Source organism: Ambystoma mexicanum, chromosome 3p (genome assembly GCF_040938575.1).
Source record: "Ambystoma mexicanum isolate Mex_15411 chromosome 3p, UKY_AmexF1_1, whole genome shotgun sequence".
Lineage (NCBI taxonomy): Eukaryota > Metazoa > Chordata > Amphibia > Caudata > Ambystomatidae > Ambystoma > Ambystoma mexicanum.
The window spans coordinates 950,772,620-950,793,502 of NC_090925.1; the positions used below are offsets into that span (position 1 = coordinate 950,772,620).

The 20,883-nt window shown below is 44.9% G+C and overlaps 1 protein-coding gene across 1 annotated transcript in view; it reads right to left on the minus strand.

Annotated features, from left to right (window-relative positions):
• Positions 1-16,134, minus strand: part of LOC138579653 (uncharacterized) — a 738,942-nt gene extending 722,808 nt beyond the window's left edge. The window contains exon 1 of the mRNA XM_069649901.1: positions 15,984-16,134. The gene's annotated coding sequence lies outside the window, so the exon portion shown is untranslated. The remainder of the gene's footprint in view (positions 1-15,983) is intronic.
• Positions 16,135-20,883: the final 4,749 nt, after the last annotated feature.

Below are 20,883 nucleotides of genomic sequence, written 5' to 3' on the forward strand. Positions count from 1 at the left end.
GAAGGATTACACACCGCAGGGGGGCAGTCCAGGGAGTGTACACATGCAGGGGCACGTGAGTACTAGGCAATCCGAGTGTTGCGCTGCGGCCTATGCACAGTGTCCCTCAATCCAGCTGCAGCGGTTCCCAGGTGAAGGCAGGGCGCGAGGCCCAGTCATTTGGTGCCCACAGCCTCAAGAAGGTTGTGGGCTGTAGCCGCGCCCCCGGGAAGCCGCAAGGGGACAGATTCAGCAGTTCTGTCATGCAGGTGTTTCTCAAGGTGAGCAGCACACCTGCAATGTAGTTTAGGAGAGGATATAGGTAGTGTAGCGATGCCGGGCTGCAGAGCTCCATTCTTAGGCGACCATATTAGTCGAGCGCAAAAGCGCCCTCACCCCCTGTCCCACACCCCCCGCCAGGACGACATTCTGATGTGGGGTCAGGATATGACTAGTCATGATGTGAGATTGCGCAATGTCCTGGAGAAGTTAGGTGAAGCTGGTCCCACTTTGACAGTGGAGAAGTGTTTTTTCAGGAGAAAGGAGGTGGAATATCTAGGATACAAGTTGACGGGAGAGGAATTAATGCCCAAGGTCAGCGTCGTAGAAGGGATTTCGGAGATACCAGCTCCCAAGTCCAAGATGGAGGTTTACCTCTTTCTTAGGGCTTGTGGAATGCTATGCTAAATGTATCAAAGGTCTGGCGAGAAGAACTAGCCAATTGAGGAAACTCACTAGGAAGGGGGATAATATTTTGTTGGTTGAGTGGGTGCAAAAAGGAGTTTCAAGATATTAATGAGAGCATAGTTTGTTCACCCATGCTGAAGGGGTTGAGAGAAGGTCTTAAGACCATAGTACACACCGATGCCAGTAATGTTGGGTTAGGTGGAGTGTTGTTGCAAGAGGACAATTTCGTTTATGAGACCACAGTGGCTTTCGCCTCAAGGGCTTTGAGGTATGTGGAAAGGAGATATTCTGTGATTAAACAGGAAGCATTGTCTGTGGTCTGGGCCATTGAGAAGTTCAAGGTATATTTGTATGGTAAAGTTTTGTTGTGAAGACAGATCATAAGCCATTGGTCAATATCTTTAACAAAGTTGGGCTCGACGGAGTGTCTCAGCATATCATGAAGTGGGTGACAAGAGTTCAGGGTCTCAATTTTGTCATTGAGCATTTTGAAGGAAGGTTCAATACCATTGCTGATGCCCTGTCGCGCAATCCTGTCGGGAGAGATGGGAAGGTGTTGCATGATGAGCTAGGTGAGGATGTGAAAAATATTCACTGTGGATGCATTGCCAGAAGATGAGTGGATGAAAGCTTGTGAAGATGTCTACCAAGCTGTGAAGCATAATGTTGTGGGACGGTGGAGAGGTGGAGATGAATCGCACCTTGAAACACTTGTGTATAGGTGCATTATAAATGCCACATCATATCATATCAATTGTTGGATTGTGATCCCTCAGTTTTGAAAAGATTTAAATGCATTAAAGATGAGCTTTACGTTGAGAGGGGCATGGTGTGCAGAGGAGCTCGCTTACTGGTTCCAGAGGAATGAGCGCTTGTGTGATTGAGATAGGGCACAACAACAAACATATTAGGACTGATTTCTGGCGGCCTTTGATGGATGTGGCTGTTGAGCGTAAGATTGAAGAATGAGTGTATTGTAAAATTGATAAGGTTCTGAGTACTCATGTTCCTCCAATGGTTGGGCCTGAAGTTCCGCAGGTCAAGTGGGATTTAATCGCGATTGATTTACTGGGGCCACTTAGTCTTCCAGGGGCTAGAGACAGTTACGTGGTTGTGGTTGCCGACATGTTTTCTAAATGGCCAGAGGTAGGGGTGTTACGTGACGTCGCAATTGCAAGCATTGTAAAGTTCGTGGAGGGGGTATTTTTGAGGGAAGGTTTTCCTTCTGCGCTCATCAGTGACAATGGACCACAGTTCACGTCAAGGGAGTTTGAGGAATGGTTGAAGTCCTTGGGGATTAGGCATAGGAAAACGGCATTGTAACACCCCCAGAGCACTGGTTGAGTTAAGCATTTCACCAGGACCATTATGGATGGGGTTGGGATGGCTGTTGCTAACAATGAGAATTGGAGGGACGTCTTGTTGCAGAGGGTTTTCCAATATGGGATTACACCACATCCAACAACTGGGGTTGTCCCGTTTGAACTGTTTAGGGGGCTCAAACCCAACACTTTGCTCACTCCTAGCTGGTTCCAAAGATCGGATTTAGTTAAGCATTACCAGACATGGGGAGTTGTCCAATGAGAGGTATGATGGGAGGAAGAGATGTGTCCGGAGAGAGTTTGAGCGTGGTGCCAAGGTAAAGGTTTTGCTACCCAGGAAAGGAAGGAAAAGTTTTCATTGGAAAGAGTGGTTGAGATAGATAATGGAAATTCAGAATGTCTAGAGGGGAGATTTGGAACAAGGAAAGATTAGCGTTGCTTAGGTAATTTTCATCCAAGAAGCGATGTCATGTTTTTAGTAATCTGTGCATAGATAAGTTACGATGTTCAATTTGATTTATGTTGTGTATGTATTTGCATTCCTGTGAGGAAATGAGGTGTGTTATAATGTATTTCTCCTGCTCCTGTGCAGTTTTCTCACAGCTCCTTTCTCTGCGTTTCCCTTCCCTTTCACTTTTACTTTATGTTGTCAAATGCTTGGAATCCCATAACATTCTAGATTTGTTGTGATAGTTGCCAGGTGATTAATGTGCAGTTGGTCAGTTGGTGGAGATGACTTCATGGAGATGGCTGCAGCCGTACATGTTACCACGTTAAATGACTGTATCTTTCAGTGCTATGACTCCAGTCATTTCAGGGGTCACTGATTTATCTCCTGCCAAGAGCTGGAGGTAAATCAGACCCCCAGGCAAAAAAAGAATCATCTGGTATTTCTGGCACTGGTGTTACTAGTGCCGGAAATACTGGCAATCCCCTTCAGGGAGTCCTATTGGACTCCATGGAATGGGGATTTAACGCCCTTTTCGCCCCCTGTATTATCCCGGCAACTTCCAGGATATCACGCGTCGGAAACGTTTCATCAATTTGCTGGTTTCCCGGCCAGAATTACTGGCTGGATGCCGGCAAACATATAATGAGGCTAAAATATTCCAAGAAATAAAACTAAAGACAGCCATCGACCGATCGATGGTGTGCTTTCTATGTTTGGCACCACAAGGCAGGCAGTACTCCACATAAGATTTTAACGTGGAAGTATTTTATTACCTATTTTTAAAAGTTGGGAGTAAAATTATTTTTAGGGAGTGAAAACGTAAATCCAATTCCCAATGGGAGTATTTTATAAGGGAGTCAAAATATGTTTTAACTGAAATGTTTTTTAATACGTATTCCTTTGCACCAAGTTACTCATAAACGTTAAAGGATACACGAACAGGCAGTACGAATAGCAGTTTCTTCCTGTGGTACTACATGTACTACTAGTCGCAACATATCCATGGAGCTCTGTGGATGAAAGTAGGCGCTCAAGGTCCACCGTGTCTATTTCCTATTGTTTGTTGGGAGTATTTGTACTCTACATTTTTATTTTTTGGGAGTATTTGCCTATTTTTAGGGAGTAAAAGTAGCTGATACACCCCTTATCTATAGGGCTGGGTCCAGTTGATCCCACACCAATCGTGCAACAATCGTTGAGTAGAAGTACCACAATTTTGTCCCCCTCAAACTCTGGAAGGTAGACCCAAGGTAGACCCAATCAATGTCCCCAGAATGTAAAAGACGTAAAGAAGATATCAAGGAGAAAATGTTGACTATAGTAGTTCTGTTGGTTGTATACGAATTGATCGTTTTACAACTGCTCGAATGACAATTGACCTTTTCACAATTGACCGAATTGTGAAGGTCAATTGTACCATATATGTGGGGGGAAACCCCCCACAACCCCCCACCCAACCCCAAACCCCCCAAAACCCATATATATATATATATATATATATATATATATATTCGGTCAATTGTGAAAAGGTCAATTGTGACCCTTTAAATTCGGTCAATTGTTAATTCGAACAATTGTAAACTACCAATTTGAGTAATACCGTTCTGTTGGAATTAAAAGATTTGTTAAGTTTTCTTACGTTTTCAAATACTCGTCCCATTGGATCTCCATGAACAGGTAGAGGCATATATTTGTAGACAAACAAATTAAAACTTTTGTAGAAATTAAGAAAGAATTTGGGCTAGACGGAAATGGGATACAATGCTACCAGATAAGGCATTGAGTTATAGGTAGGGAGATATTTTCCAGTTTCCTCTAGGGGGGCTCACATCCCAGATTAACCAGAGCTTGATGATTAAGAAACACAATGGGCCTCATTCCGAGGTTGGTGCTAGTCATGGCGCTATTAGCTATTAGCGTCATGACTAGCACCATTACCGGTACCGTGTCTGCCCTCGTTCAATGGGGACTTACCGGTCTAGTCCGACCTTTGCGGGACCGGTAAGTCCCCATTGAAAATGTCAATCCCCATTCCCATTTGAGCCCCCATAGGGCTCAATGGGAATGGGGAGGGTGCTAATAACGGTACCATATATGGTACCGTTATTGTCTCTGAAGTCCCTTTGCGGATCCCGTCCATAACGCCTGGTAAAAGCAGGCGTTAATGACGGGACTGCAAAGGGACCTCGTAGTAGGGTGCAAAGGGTTTACCGGCACCGATGTCCTTAACGGTGCCCGGTATCCCTTTGCGCCCTACTCGGAATGAGGCCCAACATGGATATGAACATGAAATGGTGTTAAGAGGCAACCTTGAGCATCCAACTTTCGCAACAAGCTTTTAAACTAATTACACGCGGGTATGTAACACTGGACAGTATTAAGCATTTTGCCATGAATGCAAAAGGTCTCTGGTGGCACGGATGGGGAGTAAGAGGGTTGGAAATCTTCCTGCATATTTGGTGAATTGCCCTAACCTGGAAAGATAGTGTGGAGGGATATTACTGGAAAATAGTAAGACAAATGGATCTGGTATACCTAAGTGTCCATTTGCATGTCTGCTAGGGGATTTGTGTAAGGAACAGCAAGCATCGTTGAAAATTAAAAGTGATGACAAAGGCCTGGCATGTGATAGCTGCTTATTGGAAACCTTATTATATTCCGACCAAAGAGAACTGATTTCCGAAAATGTGACACATGCTTATTAGTAAGGGTCCTTTCTGATGCACAATACACTTAACCCATTTTTTGCTGAATGTGGATCATTTTTGGAGCATGTAAAAATCAGATGCTAAGACTGTACTTGTCAAAATCATTTTTTTAATTATTAACCCCTTATGCAAATCTTATTTTATTTTGTCATTTCAATGAGTAAGGCATTAACTGGTGGGGTTGTCAAGATGTCTCTACAGTGTTGTTTCTCTTCAACCTGTGTTAGGGAGAAGTCTAATTTTATGGCTAATTTCCCTTACCTATAGAGTCCCCCAGCAGCTTTGCTGGATTTGAAGTTTTTTTTTTTTTCTTTCTCCTGCTAAGAGTGTGACTCTTTTTCCCACTCTTAGGCATATTTGCTATGTGTGTTCTAAGCTATTTTTTGTGTTTAATGTCTATGGGGTTTATCTCACCCCCATAGGAACCATCTTTATCCACATGTGTTACACAGCCCCCTCTGTGCAGTGACACAGGGGCGTCATAGCGACCCCCAAACATAGACTCCATACCCTGGGACTGACTACTATCTCCCAGGGCATGTAAAGTCCCCATTGACTTTACTAGTCAATCTTTATGAACAAAACCAGTACAACCCATCTTACTTTGGAGGTGTTGACAAGGGTTGATTGTTTTTCCCTTATGTTCATTTTCGAGGGGGTACCGTACAGTCCCTCTCTCAAATGTTTCTGGCTGGTGGCAGTGGTTACTACCAAAAATATTCGACCGCAGATATTTCCCTATGGGATTTTCCCATTGTTCGAGGCTACCACATTTACTGACAGCCTCTAACATACCGCCAGTTTATTTTTATATTAACTTTACTCCGGTAGGTTTTATTTGCCAGAACTTTGATATACATTCTTTCTCCTGTCTTTCTCTAAACTCCTAACCCAGGTCGGGGATCCTTTGTTCGTCCTTTTGGCGGGCTTCTGCCAAGAAGCCCTCCTTTCGGCACCACTGAGTCTGGGGTGGATCCATTGTGTGGGAGGGGGAGTAAGACCCCTGGACAGGGTTGCCTCAGCAACCCATGTTGCACTCTGCCTTGATAGGCTGGAGGCTCTCCCGCCAGGATGACCACTCCACTGTGTGAGCGACAGCTAGGCTGTATGAATGGGGATCTTTTTGCATAAAAGCAGGGTCCTGAGGACTGGAAGAGCAAGACGTCGCCACTGGAACTAAGAAGCCGAAGAGGAGAGAAGCCAAAGACATCTGCAACGACTGAATCACAGGTGAAGCCCTGCTGCAGCGTCTCACCACTTTTCTCCACACGACGAGAGAAGATCTTCATCTGCAAGAGCCTTCTTCCCTTGAGCTGGTGGGGCCAACCAGTTTGCCAATTGCCTTCCTGGACCTGGCTCGGTCGAACCACCTGTACTCGGAGACCGGATAGCCAGGCACCCGTCCACCTGGACCACGATTTAAAGGAGCGTACCTTTTATTTGTTGGGCAGCACCGCGGCTGGTTTCATCCCTGGGCAGTGCAGTAACTCGAACCTTCCTCCACGACGAGAGTCTCTCTTCCTCTGCTGGATCACCCAAACTGCAGGAACAACCGCCACCGCAGGAGCCTCTTCTACATTTCAAGGTACATTGTTCCGCCAGGCATCCCTTTTTCGAGTGGTAGTGCTAAAGGTGTTTTAAATCCTTTACCTACCTGTTGGGTTGGCCGCCCCTATTCTCTAACATTGTCTTTCACCTTCTGCATCCACCTTTTCGAATCGTTAACCAAAGACTTGACTGCAGCTACAAGAACATTTTGCTCCTGGGCCCTTTGCCCTGTACCACTGACTCTGGCACAGGCCTATTGACTCAGGCTAAATTTGTTAGAACTGCCTTCTCTAGATTGCTTCTCAACTAGAACTGTGTTGGGGCACCTACTACTTATAACCACCTTTTTCTTCCCATTTTTAAAACTTGTGAAGTGCCATTTTGCTTGGTTTTCATTTAAGCATTATACAAACTAAAGTGCTGCCTTGCCTAAACTTGTTCACAAACTTATGGGAAGTGTTTCTAGGGTGTGTAAGAAGAAATTCCTGTATGACTTGTGCTTTCCCTCCCTTGTGAGAAATTGCTAGAGTGCCATTTGTGTTTGGTTTTCACTGCGCCGTTTTGCTCAGTTTTCACTCTTGCTCAAACTTGTCTACAATTTAACTAGAGAGTTGTGTATACTTTTCTTGACTGATTTTAACTTGCTTTAATAACTGTGATTAGTGTTGAACTAGAAGTGTGTAATACATATATATTTTGGTCAGTGTTTCCTTGTACCCTAATATTGTAGTCCTATTGTATAAACCCTGAATACTGCTCATCTCCTTCTTGAGATAAGTCTGAATGCTTAGCCACAGCTATCAACTAAATCTTTGTGGTACAGACTGATACCAAAGGGGATTTATTGCTCATACCTGTAGTCTTAATCTTCTGTAGTGCTCCCTAAGGGAACTGCACAGGATTCTGCCTAACAACCTGTCTTCTACGTTTGACACCATAAACCACAGTATCTTGCTACCAAGACTTGAACTTTCTAAGAATACAGGACATGGCACTTAAATCGGTTGCTTCTTTCTTCCAACACAGAGTAGCTTGTAGAAAATCAGGCCTTTTCAATTCCAAGCCTGTCACTATAACCACTGGTGTCCCCCAAGGTTCAGTCTCATCCGCTCTCCTCTTCAACCGCTACATGAAAAGCCCCTTGCAGATATTCTGGATGCCTTTTCTACTCTTTTCCAACTATATGTTAATGATGCTCAGATTGGCTTCAAGCTTTATAGGTCTGAGTGGTCTTTCCATACCATAACTAAATGCTTGCATCCATCCAAGGGCAATTGATAACCATCTTTGCTTCAATGCAACAGAAATAGAGAATTTGTTCGTAAGCACCAGCATCCCCAGCCCTCCCCTCTTATGTGGCCACCTTCCATGGTCCGCATTCCAGTGCCTGTTGTTGAAGCCAAAATCCTTGGCATTTTCTTGGAGCATAATCTCTCTTTCAGCCTTCAAATTCGAGGAGTATCCAAAGTATGGAATTTTCACCTGCACATGATGAAGTAAATGTCCACTTTGAGTATGCACCAGGAAGTGGAGGTTACTAGGGCCATGGTGTTAACTAGGCTGGATAAGAGGGGGCGCTGTTGCGCGCGACGAAGATGGCCGCCTGATTGAAGAGCTCCGTTCCCTCGAACATCCTGTAACTAAAATAATCCTTTTCAGAGCCACTGCAAGTGCTAAAACTCCAGTCGGCAGGTGTACTAATACTTACACCCCACGGTGGGCAAACCTGGAAAGAAATCGCGAAAGGAAAGGCTGAGTATTTGCCACGCGTAGCAGCAGCGCGTTGCCCAGCAGGCTCTGTGGCGATCCCCGGAACCAGAAAGAAGCTACGCTATGCCGCGGCCCCACGACTACCATAAGGCCACAAAGGGGGTGGAGCACCCGGATGCCCAACGCGTAAGGACTTAGCCGGAGGGGACCTGCGCCCATCGAGCAGACTCTGGAGCTGAAGGTGGTCTACACGGAATCCCTCTGCGGGATATCGGGACATTGGAACACCGTAAATGCACCTGAATCCCGAGGTGCGCTCCCCACCAAAGCAAGCGGAGCCCAGCAGAGGTAAACCTGCGGACACCAGACCACAGACGCAAGAGCGGGAGTCCTGTGTGGACAACCGTGAGTGAAGACCCGACTGAAAAGTGGTTCATACACAGGCCAACTACGTCTAAGCTAACAAGGAAGAAATACGCGAGTACTGGCACATTAAAAGGTCCCTATACTGTGGCGGGGCTGGAAACTTGGACAGACCTGATCAAGGGCACCAGAGGACGTGGCAGAATGGGACAAGAACATTTGCAGTCCCAGCACAACCCGCAACGTGTTGAGAGCGCGGTGGGAAACGTAGTGTCAGTGCACAACATATCCTGAGCCCAGAGCCTCAACTGGAAGAGGCCGCTGCAGCGAATTCATCCCCGCACACCGCACAGTGCCCATCCTATACCGCAGGTGGGAATGCGAGCCCCCTGCAAAAAACAAACGGAACTTGGTGCAATCCTCCACTACTGGCAACCACCAAAAACAGGGGAACACGCAGCAAATCACTCTAACCGCCAAATCTGTAACTGGATACGGGCCTACACGAGGTGAGGGTCTTCCAAAGATGTTTTAAAGAACCATTTTAAGGCTGTAATTAAACGGAAGTTGGGCCCAAGGGACAACCAGCTACTCAACAGTGCCCTTCCCACTGCCGGGAGCAACCCAATTGGGAAACATAGACACAAAATACTAAACTATTTTGGCAACTACGAGGGGGAAACCCAGAAGATCAAACAACGCTAGCACTCACAGAGGTGGGCAGGGCAAGCGAGGTAACCGACAGGCCCAGACGACTATACCAAAACGACCGCTCCACACAACTGTGGAACGTGGGAGAACACAATCCATCCTAGATTGGTATACAAGGCATATGGGCCGCCACGAGAAGAAAGGCACAGCTGCCAAAACAAACGGCCCAATGGACTCCTTCGCCAGTTCCCAAAGACACGGATCAGCCGCAAACACGGCGCCAGCGACAGACAGCCAGGCTGACACTTCAGCCGACGCGAGAGAAGACAGGCTAATGACTATGGTACAAAACGGCTTCCTTGCAGAAAATGTCAAATTAGATGACATCGTGGCAACGATCAGCTCTCTGAAAGCTAGGGTCGACAAGGAGAGCGCCCGTATCACTGAAACAGAAAACAGGATCAGTACCAACGAAGATACGTTAACCCAACACGGCCGAGACATCGCACAATTGAAGGGAGAACTATGAAAATTTTGAAACCAAATGCGAGGACCTCGAATCGAGATCTAGGAGGAACAATATCCGTATTGTTGGAGTTTCGGAGTCCTTCTGCAGAGGCCCGATGGAGCGACGCGTAGAGACCCTTCTGAAAACCCTGTTGGGGGCAGAATCCTTTTCAGATCACTTCCTGGTGGAAAGGGCTCACCGTACCCTGGCGCCACCGCCCAAGCCTGGGGTACCACCACGAACAATAATCACTCGTCTCCTCAACTACAGGGACAGGGATGCAATACTGAGGCTATCCAGGGAAAAAGGTACTTTACACTATGAGGAAAACAGAGTTCACATCTATCTAGATTTCTCGGCTAAGTCCAAACACAAAGGAGGTTCTATGAACCAGTTAAGAGGCAACTTGGGTTCCATATGCCCTCATCTTCCCGGCTAAAATGGGTATCCAACACGGGGGCAGGTCACATTTCTTTGAGAACCCTTCGGAAGCCATGACATACATCGAGGCCTCTATCCCTATCCCTCCTAAAGACCGAGTACGAGATCAAAACATGCAGCCACGACCGGAGGATGAGAGACTCGACCACACCGACTGAATCGGAGATATGCTGACGTTCCCAGACAAGGTCAGATGCCTTTATCAATGTTGAATGGCTCCGAGCAATATGTGTTAATATTGGGATTGTGAGCCTCGGTCGAAGGCAGGCCACGCGGCTGCAACAAGCAACCCTCAGGAGACTTCCACAAGTTATGAAAAAGGGGATACATCATCGTGTTGGGGTTGATGGTGCGGGTGGGGACGGGGAGCTGAGTTTGGACACACTGGTTAAAAGTTTAAAAGTAGAGAGGTTGTTTACATCAGATACAACTGCAATAACTGATTCTTATGGCTGCGCTGGACACAGACCCAGGATTGGGAAGGAAAATGGCACAGGGTGATAAAGGCATAGATATTTAACTCCTTTCATGGAATGTATGAGGTCTCAACAACCCGATCAAGGCTCGGAAAATTACAGCGTACATTTCCAGACATAACTCCCAGATCGTATTGCTTCAAGAAACACATGCTACTGGTCATGTCTGTACCAGCTTCCTTTCAAAATGGGGCCCGCTAAGGCATTACTCTGAGTATTCGACCCATGCCAGGGGCGTACTCCCACTAATTCATCCGAAATTGGGGTTCCGTCTCCGGGATACCAAGACAGACACCCACGGCAGATATGTCCTGGTCTGGAAGAGGTGGCAGAAAGACAGGTTGCCATAGTTAACACATATGGCCCCAACATCGATGACCCCGAATTCTACAGCAACATACATAATATGTTAACGACATATGACGACTCAGCACTAATATGGGGGGGGGGCTTCAACACGATACTCGATGCAACCCTGGACCGGACTTCGACCGCAGCCCAAGCCCCAACTAAGGTTGCTCTAATCATACTCCAGATAATGCAACAAATGGCTATAGTAGACATATGTGCAACCTGAACCCACAGGGAAAGCGGTTTACATACTATTCATCAGTACACGACTCTGAGTCACGCAAAGACCATTGGCTTCTCAGCTCCACCCTGTCAGAGGCAGTATCGAACTGTGAGATGTACCCCCGTACGCTCTCAGATCATTCCCCAATATCAATCACTCTAACTATGCGAAACACCGCAGCGAAGACTAAACTTTGGAGGATGCCCCCCACTATACTAAGGGACCCCCACGTGTGCAAATCCTTACTCATCGAAATAGAGAAATTCTTTCAACTAAACGAGAGATCAGTAGACAAATATGCCACGGTATGGGAAACATTCAAGGTATGGGTGAGGGGAGCGATTATGGCTAAATCCACTGGACTGCTGAAATCTGTCAGGAGAGAATTAGGCACAGCGGAAGCAAAACAGGAACTACTCGAGTTTGAATACAGCACCACACATGGTAAAGAAGCCCTCTCCGATATACACGCAACACTTGGCGAATTTAACAAACTAGCTGAGCGGGAGATACAATACATAGCCATCCCAGCCCGGGCTCGGAGATAAGGGGGAAAGCAACAGGGAAGGGAAATTCCTAGCCCAGATGCTTAAGGCTGAGAGTCACCATAGCCCCATTACCAACATACAGACACCTAGTGGGGAAATGGTGAATCGTGAGCAAGATATAAATAACACATTTGGGGACTTCTACAAGACATTATATTCCAACCGAGACATTAAATCGAAAGAAGAGATAATAAATTATTTGGACACACTTGACCTCCCGACACTCGCACCGGAAAAGCGAATGTTACTAGGCACCCCCATCACACTGGAATGAAATTGTAGAGGCAATTGAGGCACTGACCACATGTAGATCCCCGGGAACAGATGGCCTGGGAACCAAACTATACAAAGAATATCAAGACAAAATAGCCCTGATTCTGTTGAAAGTATGGGAGGAAGCAATGGAACGGGGAACACTGCCGGACACCATGCGCGAGGCAGTAATAATGGTTCTCCTTAAGCCCCGGCGGCCCATACAAGATATGGGCTCATACAGACCACTGTTGCTTATTAATATTGACGCCAAAAATGTTGCTAAAATTCTGGCGACCAGATTGCTGCCTTATATGCCTATATTGGTACATCCTGACCAGGCAGGCTTCATTCCAACTAGGTTCACGGCCCTAAATTTACGCCGACTCTTCGAAGTATTGGCACAAATAGACCCAAAGGCATAGCATAGCAGCGCTGGACACCGAGAAGGCCTTCGATTCCGTTTCCTGGTCGTACCTGTTCTTGGTGCTCGAGAGATTTGGGTTAGGCCAATATTTTGTAAAATGCGTCCGGTTACTCTACACCAACCTGGGTGCTCGAGTACTGACCGACCACACTATGTCACCCCTGTTCCTATTAAATAGAGGTACCAGGCAGGGATGCTCATTTTCCCCCATACTGTTCGCACTCACAATAGAACCTATGGCCAAGTATGTGCGGCAACATCACTCACACAGGGGTCTACGAATGACCGGAACCCCGCAAAAAATCTCCCTTTACGCAGACGATACACTGCTATACATCCGAAATCCGAAAGAAAACCTGGGCCCCATCATGGCAGAAATTGGGACGTTCTCCGAATACTCAGGGTACAAAATCAATATCACCAAATCCGAGCTGTTCCCACTAACCTCCAACACCAGGGGTATGTCTGATATAAAGGGGTTTAAATGGTCCCTCCATACACATTTGGTATCTGGGAATTATGGTTTCCAGGGATAAAAACATACTATTTGCTGAGAACCATGGGGAATTGTTGCAATCTCTATCTACAAAGCTACAACTCTGGTCCAAACTCCCTATCTCGCTATATGGACGAGTAGCACTCCTCAAGATGGTGGTGCTCCCCAAACTACTTTACTATTTCTGCAACATCCCGATTTGGCCAGGAAGACCATTCTTCGCAAAACTTAAGTCTTTAACTTCCTCCTTTGTATGGGGAGGCAAAACAGCCAGGTTGAAATGGTCCAAAATGGCAGAGCCTTTCTCAAAAGGGGGGATCTCAGCACCAGATTTCGAGCTATTCTACTTAGTATCTCAAGCACACTTTGCAGGAGACTGGTTCAACCCAGAAGACACAGCGACGCGCATCCGTCTGGAGAAATATGCAGCATCCCCGACTGACTTGCGATCCGTAATGTTTGACCCCAACCGCAAAGACTCCTGTGAATATGACCCCGTAAGCACCACCACACGAGCGTGGTTCAAGATATATAAGTGGATATGGCTCACAATCCCATACAACCCAGAAGTACCACTATGGAACTTTCCTGGTATAACGCCCACATTTGACAAGGCAATACAGAAGGCATGGGATCCAAATAAACAGATCAGGATGAGAGATATGTTTCCAGATGGCAAGTTCTGTGAATGGGGGGACTTCACTGAGGCAGTGGGGGGGCGGGGGGGAGACACCTTAAACAATTCCAATTCTATAGAATGAGGGCTGTTTCAGCGCCAAGTGGCCCACTTTCCCGACGGAACCTCCCAGCCATGAATGCATTAGTGCAATAACAGGGACTCAGGAAAGGAGTCTCCGTACTTTATAATCTGGTCCAAACATACTCGACAAGAAGCAATAACATTAAAGAAGCCTGGAAGCGGGATTTGGAAGTAGAACTAGGCGAAGCGTGGTGGCTGAGATGCTGCCAACTCACAAAAAATGTCTCCATGAACTCTGGGTTGAGACTGATCCAATTTAAGGTACTCGATCAACTTCATTACACCCCCGCCAAACTAGCTAAGTTTGTAGAAGGCCACACAGGCAAATGCCCCAAATGTGACACCCCCAAGGCAGATGCGTACCATATGTATTGGACTTGCCCCCCAGTGGCGAGATTCTGGGGGGAAGTGGCGGAAATACTAGAAGACATCACCATGATCCCAGCCACACCCTCCCCGCTGAAATACCTCTTTGGAGATATTGGTAAAACAGCCGAGACCACCAGACGACTGTTTAATGTTGCTTGTGTCGTTGCAAAACGAAATATTTAGAAATGTTGGAAGTCTGTGGAAGCCCCCAAAAGGGAAGACTTCTTGAAAGACGATGATAAACGAATGTGAGGAACAATTTATTACAACTGTACCAGCGCCGTGCCGACCTAAGGACATATGGTCACTCTTCCGACTCTATTTATGCAATATGCTACCTGAAGATGACATTAACACGCTGTCCCCACCATGATTATCTGTGCACAAAATGGAATGTATGAACTGTTGTAAGTGTATAAATTAATGTAAATTACCAACTGTCTGAAGCAATGATCTGATGTGACTCTCTCTGAAAAATAAAAGTAAAAAAAAAACTTTAAAAAAACCTAGGCTGGATAACTAACCGTTTGTAACTCAGTTTACCCAAATACCTTCTACACATCCTCCAATTGATACAAAACAAAGCGTACAGACTTATCTTAAAACACAAAATGCAAGACCACATAACCCCAGCTTTAAAAGCCTGAAAGGGCTCCAGATGGAAAAAAGACTGGAATTCCAATCATCCACAAGCTTTTATGCGAAGGCTCCAGGGTACCTTTCCTTCCTCATCCAAAGACACATACCCACCAGAACTTTGCAATCCTCATCAGCCAGCAAACTTACCACAGCTCCTTTCGGGACAAAGCGTCTTGGCCAACGCTCCATTGGAGCAGGTGGTGCCTGCGTTTGAAGCAGTCTGCCTGCAGAAATACAGCACAAAGAAAGCCCCTTGTTTCAGAAAAAAACGTGCAACTCATCCGTTAAAACAAGCTTTCCAGTTGGAATGATTGCATTCACAACTGCTGTCTTTTTTTCTTGCCTCTATGCTATCGTTGTTCTACGCCCCTGAGGTTTTTCACACGTATTCAGATTTTCACTCGCACTTGTTTGCGCCTCCCAAACCGCACTCTGCCTTGGTCGCAAACCTTTGCACTTATTCTGATCTGAGTGGACCAAGACGTATGAATGAGCAGCTCTTTGTTACTTGCCTCTTTCTAGTCTTCCCGCCACCCCCCCTCACCCCCACGTGGTTGCATCACGAAGTAACCGTTTTGTAGATGTCCCTGTACAAATCAACAATAAAAGACTGGTGATTACTGTTATGTTCCGAATGTGTCGTGTCTCGTGTGCATTACTTGCTGTGAGATGATGTTTTGTTAAGAATCTAAAATATAGGTTACCTTAAAAGCTTCTTGGCGTTGCCTGCACTTTATGAGAGGCAAAGAGCGGGAAGAAACGAGTGTCCCTCAGAGCACTTTGAAGCCCACGGGCACAATCTATGCAATGTTGCACTATTAAATAAAAAAAACAGTACTGTGGAACGATCCCTCTCACTCGAAAACGTGCAAACATTTGAAGTTTTTCGGTATGGAAACGACGTGGAAATCGTTCAGCCTTTATTTGTAGTTAACTGCGCAGACACGAACATGCTGCTCCATTTCCAAAAGGTGCGAATGACATTCACTCTAGCCCCCGAGAGCGGCCACGGCCCACAGTCGCTCGTTCGATAAATCCCTTTGTTATACACCAAAGTTTGACCGCTTCCCTTACCTGGACACTCCTCTCGCGGGGTTTCCGACGCCAGCCTTCCCTTTAGACTGCTACTAGCGGCCCCAGCAGCACCCGACATTTGCCGGACGCCAAGCGCTCCCATTACCCGCAAGCGTCCTACCTCACTGCTTACGCAGGGCGCGTCACAACTGAGAGCAGCCACTGCACAGTAAACGGATGCTCCTGTTAAATTTTTCTTACAATGAATACTCCAGTGTACGTCGAAAACGAGCTTGATGCCCTGGGCTGATATTACATACCGCCTATTTCTTTTTTACTTACTCTACTGAGGGTATTTACACGACAATGGGTGCCAACTTGATTTTCACCTCAAGGGCAAAGCCACCGCCCCCACATTGAGCAGAACACTACTAGGAGGGATTGGTGGGGTGTGAGAAGTCGCAGAAAATGTCTTTTACATAATGGGTCGACATTTTTGCATTTTACAGCACCGTGGGTTTTCAGAAGAAATGAAAACAAACAGGCAATACTTCATAAAAATAATTTATTCAGAAATAGTTTACAGTAAACCTTACTTACACAAAGTATCAAAAGGACAAACCGATATCTATTACAAATATTAAGAGTTCCAAATTAATTAAGATAACATAAAACAATTAAGAAAATCTCTGGAGTAAAGTTTCAATATCAGTTAAAAAACGACCTAAAGCAATGATTAATGAAACATTTCCCCCCACATCAGCCAAGACCAAAATACATTCCTGGATTATTTTCCAAAACAATCCTAGTTTTTATAGAACACCTTGTTCCTATTCGCCACATGGTTCGAACATTCAGTGACCCAATGCAGTAAAGTTTCCAACGAATCAGAACATTTGCAAATACGGCAGGACACCATAATGTCTGTTGCATGAACAGAATTGCAGTATTTGGTCCGTTCTCTCGTGAAACGCTTGTTGAGTCCAAAGCGCATATACAATGTGCGCAATTTATTACAGGAAAAACAAATCAAATATATCAGAAGTTGATCTCTTTTATGAGGACATTTTGCATACTCAGAATACAAGGAATAAGTCTTCAGCAAGTCAAGAGTCCGGATCCTTTATGGTCAATCCATGGATTTCAAATGCATCGAAATGCTTTTCCATCGATGCAAAAGTATTGAATGCCTTTCCATCGAAATTCTATCTTTTACATGTAAAAGTGCATTTCCATTGAAACCAGTCCATTGAATTTCAAAATGGACAAGTTTAGATGGATATGCACTTTTAAATGTAAAAAACAGCATTTCGAGGCATTTTTTTGTAACGTTAAAACGTTACATGGAGCTGCCCAGTGCTGAAATCTTCAAAGGATTTTAGCACTGGCCAGCTTCGTGTAACTTTGTATTTTTTTGTGGGGGCTCCTCACCAACCCCCCCCCCACTCCCAAAACACCCCACCTAACCCAACTCAAACCCTAAATCCAACCCTTGCCCTACCCCTTTCCCTAACCTTTACCCTGGCCCTACCCCATACCCTAACCCTAATTTCAAAATAAAAAAAATCCATTGAATTTCCATCGAATTATATTCCATAAATTATATTTCGATGGAAATGCTTTTCGTTGGATAGAATTCGATGGAAAGTTCTTAGATGCCTTGGATTTCGATGAAAAGACCAGATATCGTCAGGATCCAGTCTTGCCTAAACCGTTTACATTTTACTTTTCCCGGACGATTGATTAATTCCTCTTCAGATGATTGATCCTATGCGCACCAAGTACTCTAGCATCGTCAATGTAAACAGACGTAATGAGTGCACAGCGCTCCTTCACCATTTTGTTTAGGTCACTATAGAGCGAATTCTCTGGGGGTTGACACATTTTAGTATAGTTCAACAACTGCCTCCATCGATAGCAGGCCTGAAGCGAGACCAAGGCCAATTCATGGCGAATAACTGAATTTGGTACTGAGAGCCAATCCCAGTACCCTTTTCCACAATTGTCCATGTACAGAATTCAAATAGTCACCCAAATCAATGTTGGACATATATATCCCATATCATAGCACTGGCTGATAATAGCGCAAAACAGGTATAATGGAAAATGTTTGAATATATTTGAAGAATATATGCTTAATGTAGGAAATATATGGACTAAGCTTCACCTTCAAAGTGGCTTTCCACACTACAATGGAAGAAGTATTCACAAGATTGTATCCCAGAAATCTTAAAGAGGGTACCCAATCCACTCTCTCACTACCCAGAGACCACAATATAGTTTTGGGATTTAAATTACTCGAGACTATCACCACTTTAGACTTAGACCATTAGCCTTTAAATTGTTTCTTACGGCATATTGATAGAACTAATTCAACTTATGCTGTAAATCCAAAGGGGTCCTGTCAAAAAAGTTCCGGTCATCAGCGAATGCGAGCCAATGCAGCCTTAAGTGGCTCAACCTCACAGGGAAGATGTCATTAGCCTCACACAGGTCCTCCCTGTCGCTAACATAACTAACTAAACGTTTTTTTTATATAGCGCACACACACCAAAAGGCTTCAGGGCGCTTACATGACAAAAACAACAAAGAACAAAGAGCAGTATGCTGATAGGCATCATGTCAAGAATAGACCCAAGGGTCTTTCAGAGCGGGAGTGGCATTGTTAATTCAGTTAATGTCAAAAAGGAATGTTTTGAGGCGTTTCCTAAATTGCTGTGTAGAGGAACACCTCTTAATATCCAGTGGAAGCAGATCCCAAAGTGATGGGCCCCAGGCATTAAAGCTTGCACCACCAAGTTTTTTCAGAGTGACCCGAAGTTGTTCAAGCAACAATTTATCATTTGACCGTAAGGTCCGATGGGAGGTTGCTTTTTTTACTCTGGTAGATACCATGACAGCACCCTTGAAATGCATTCGCTGTTAGATAGGAAGCCAATGAAGCTTTCTTCTGTATTCTGAAATGTGAGTTTGTCGAGCAAGCCCACAGACTGCTCGAACTGCACTATTCTGTAGTACTTGAAGTTGTTTAATGTTACCTTTTTGATGTCCCAACAAGGAGACTGTTACAATAGTCCAATGTGGTGTATATTATTGCTGCAGCAATCAGGTCCCTGTTAGGTTCTGATAGGTATGGACGATTCTGCCATAACAAGTGTACAAAGTAAGAGCAGGTGGACTTTAGGTGGGAAATATGTTTTTGAAATGACATGTAAGAATCAAAGATAACACCCAGCGTCTTTAACTGAGTCTAACACAGGGATGGAGTTCCCGTTGATCACAAAGGTTGTATATTGCGGGTTCAGAGGTATTACCCAAATTGTTCGAACACAATTGTTCGAATGACCTAATTGACTGAAAGTCAAGGGTCCGAATTGACCTTTGCACAATTGACTATATATATATATATATATGTATATATATATATATATATATATTTGTAATGGGGGTTGCAGGGGGTTTCCCCCCGCATATATGTAACAATTGACCTTCACAATACGGTCAATTGTGCAAAGGTCAATTGTAGTTCGAACAATTCGTATACAACCGGTTCAGATTCTTTAATCTGTGGGGGTTTCCATAATAAGTAAGTCTGTTCTCTTGTCATTAAGCGCCAGGGAGTTTAGGGACATCCACTTCTGTATTGCCGCAAAGACCCTGTTAACGTTTGCTACGTCCTTCCCCTAGATCCCAGATAGCTTAAAAACTATCTGGGTGTCGTCTGCATAGTCTGCAAATTTGACACCCAGAGATAGTAGGAGGTTGCATAAGCATTTAATGTAAATGTTAAATAACAGAGGTGACAGGCATGATCCCTGACGTACACCACAATTCACAGGGATCTTTTCTGAATGAGATGTCCACTTGGCAACATGTGCCATTCTAGGGCAGAGAAAAGATTTGAGCCATGATATAGCCATGGGGGAACATCTGCCTCTATGTTCAAGTCTGTCTGCCAGTAGGCTGTGGTCAACCAAGTCAAATGCAGATGATGGGTCTAATAGAAGCAACAGGGCAATATTTCCATCCTCCATGATCTCTGTGATATTAGTCTTCAGGTCTAACAGTGCTTGCATGCTCTTTTGCTAGTTATGTTATGTGGCTCCACAAATGATTGATACAGTGATACTTGGATTAGGCAACCTTATCAATTATTGTTTAAAATAAAGGTACATTAGTTATGGGACAGTAGTTTCCAGGCACCATTGGATCAAGGTTGGTCTTTTTTAACAAGGGAGTAATCCATGCTTCCTTGATGACCTCGGGCACATGGGCTTCTGCAAAGGAACAATTAACAAATTCTGTAATCCAGGGACTGAATATTCGCGCAAGATCTTTAAACAAAGATGATGGGAAGATGTTGCCTTTGCACAACGTAGGCTTCATCCTATCAATAAGTTGTAATGCTTCTTGTTCCGAAATTTCTGAGAAAGAGAAGAGATCGGTACAATGTGCAGAGTCGGTGCAGTTTCGGTTGCCGTGGTCGTTCTCTACTGACTGTGCTTCAATCTGACTTTGGATGTTTGCCCGATGCTGTAGTGTCTTTTGACAAAAACTATCTAAAATATTTTGGCACCAGACATCATCCACAATAAGGGGAGACTCAGTAATAGAACTATCTCAGTTCCTGAAGGTCAGAGAACAGTTCTTTCGATTAACATGGTGCCCCTTCTATCCTAGCATTTAGCTTGTTGCTTTTTGCTTGAAAACTAGAAGTTTTACATAATTTAACAGCATGTTTATAAGCTGTAAACGTAGTAGTCGAGGGATGGCTTCTCCACAAATGCTCTTCCTTTCTCTTATTCCCTCTAGCTAAAAGAATTTCCGGGGTAAAATCTAAGTTACGTCCCTTTTGCTTCTTGAGTTTGGCTGGTCTAAGAGGGGTAAGGGAGTCAAAGGCTTTATTGATGGCAGATCTTAGAGAGGATGTGAACTCCTCCAGCGGTACTTTACTGGATAA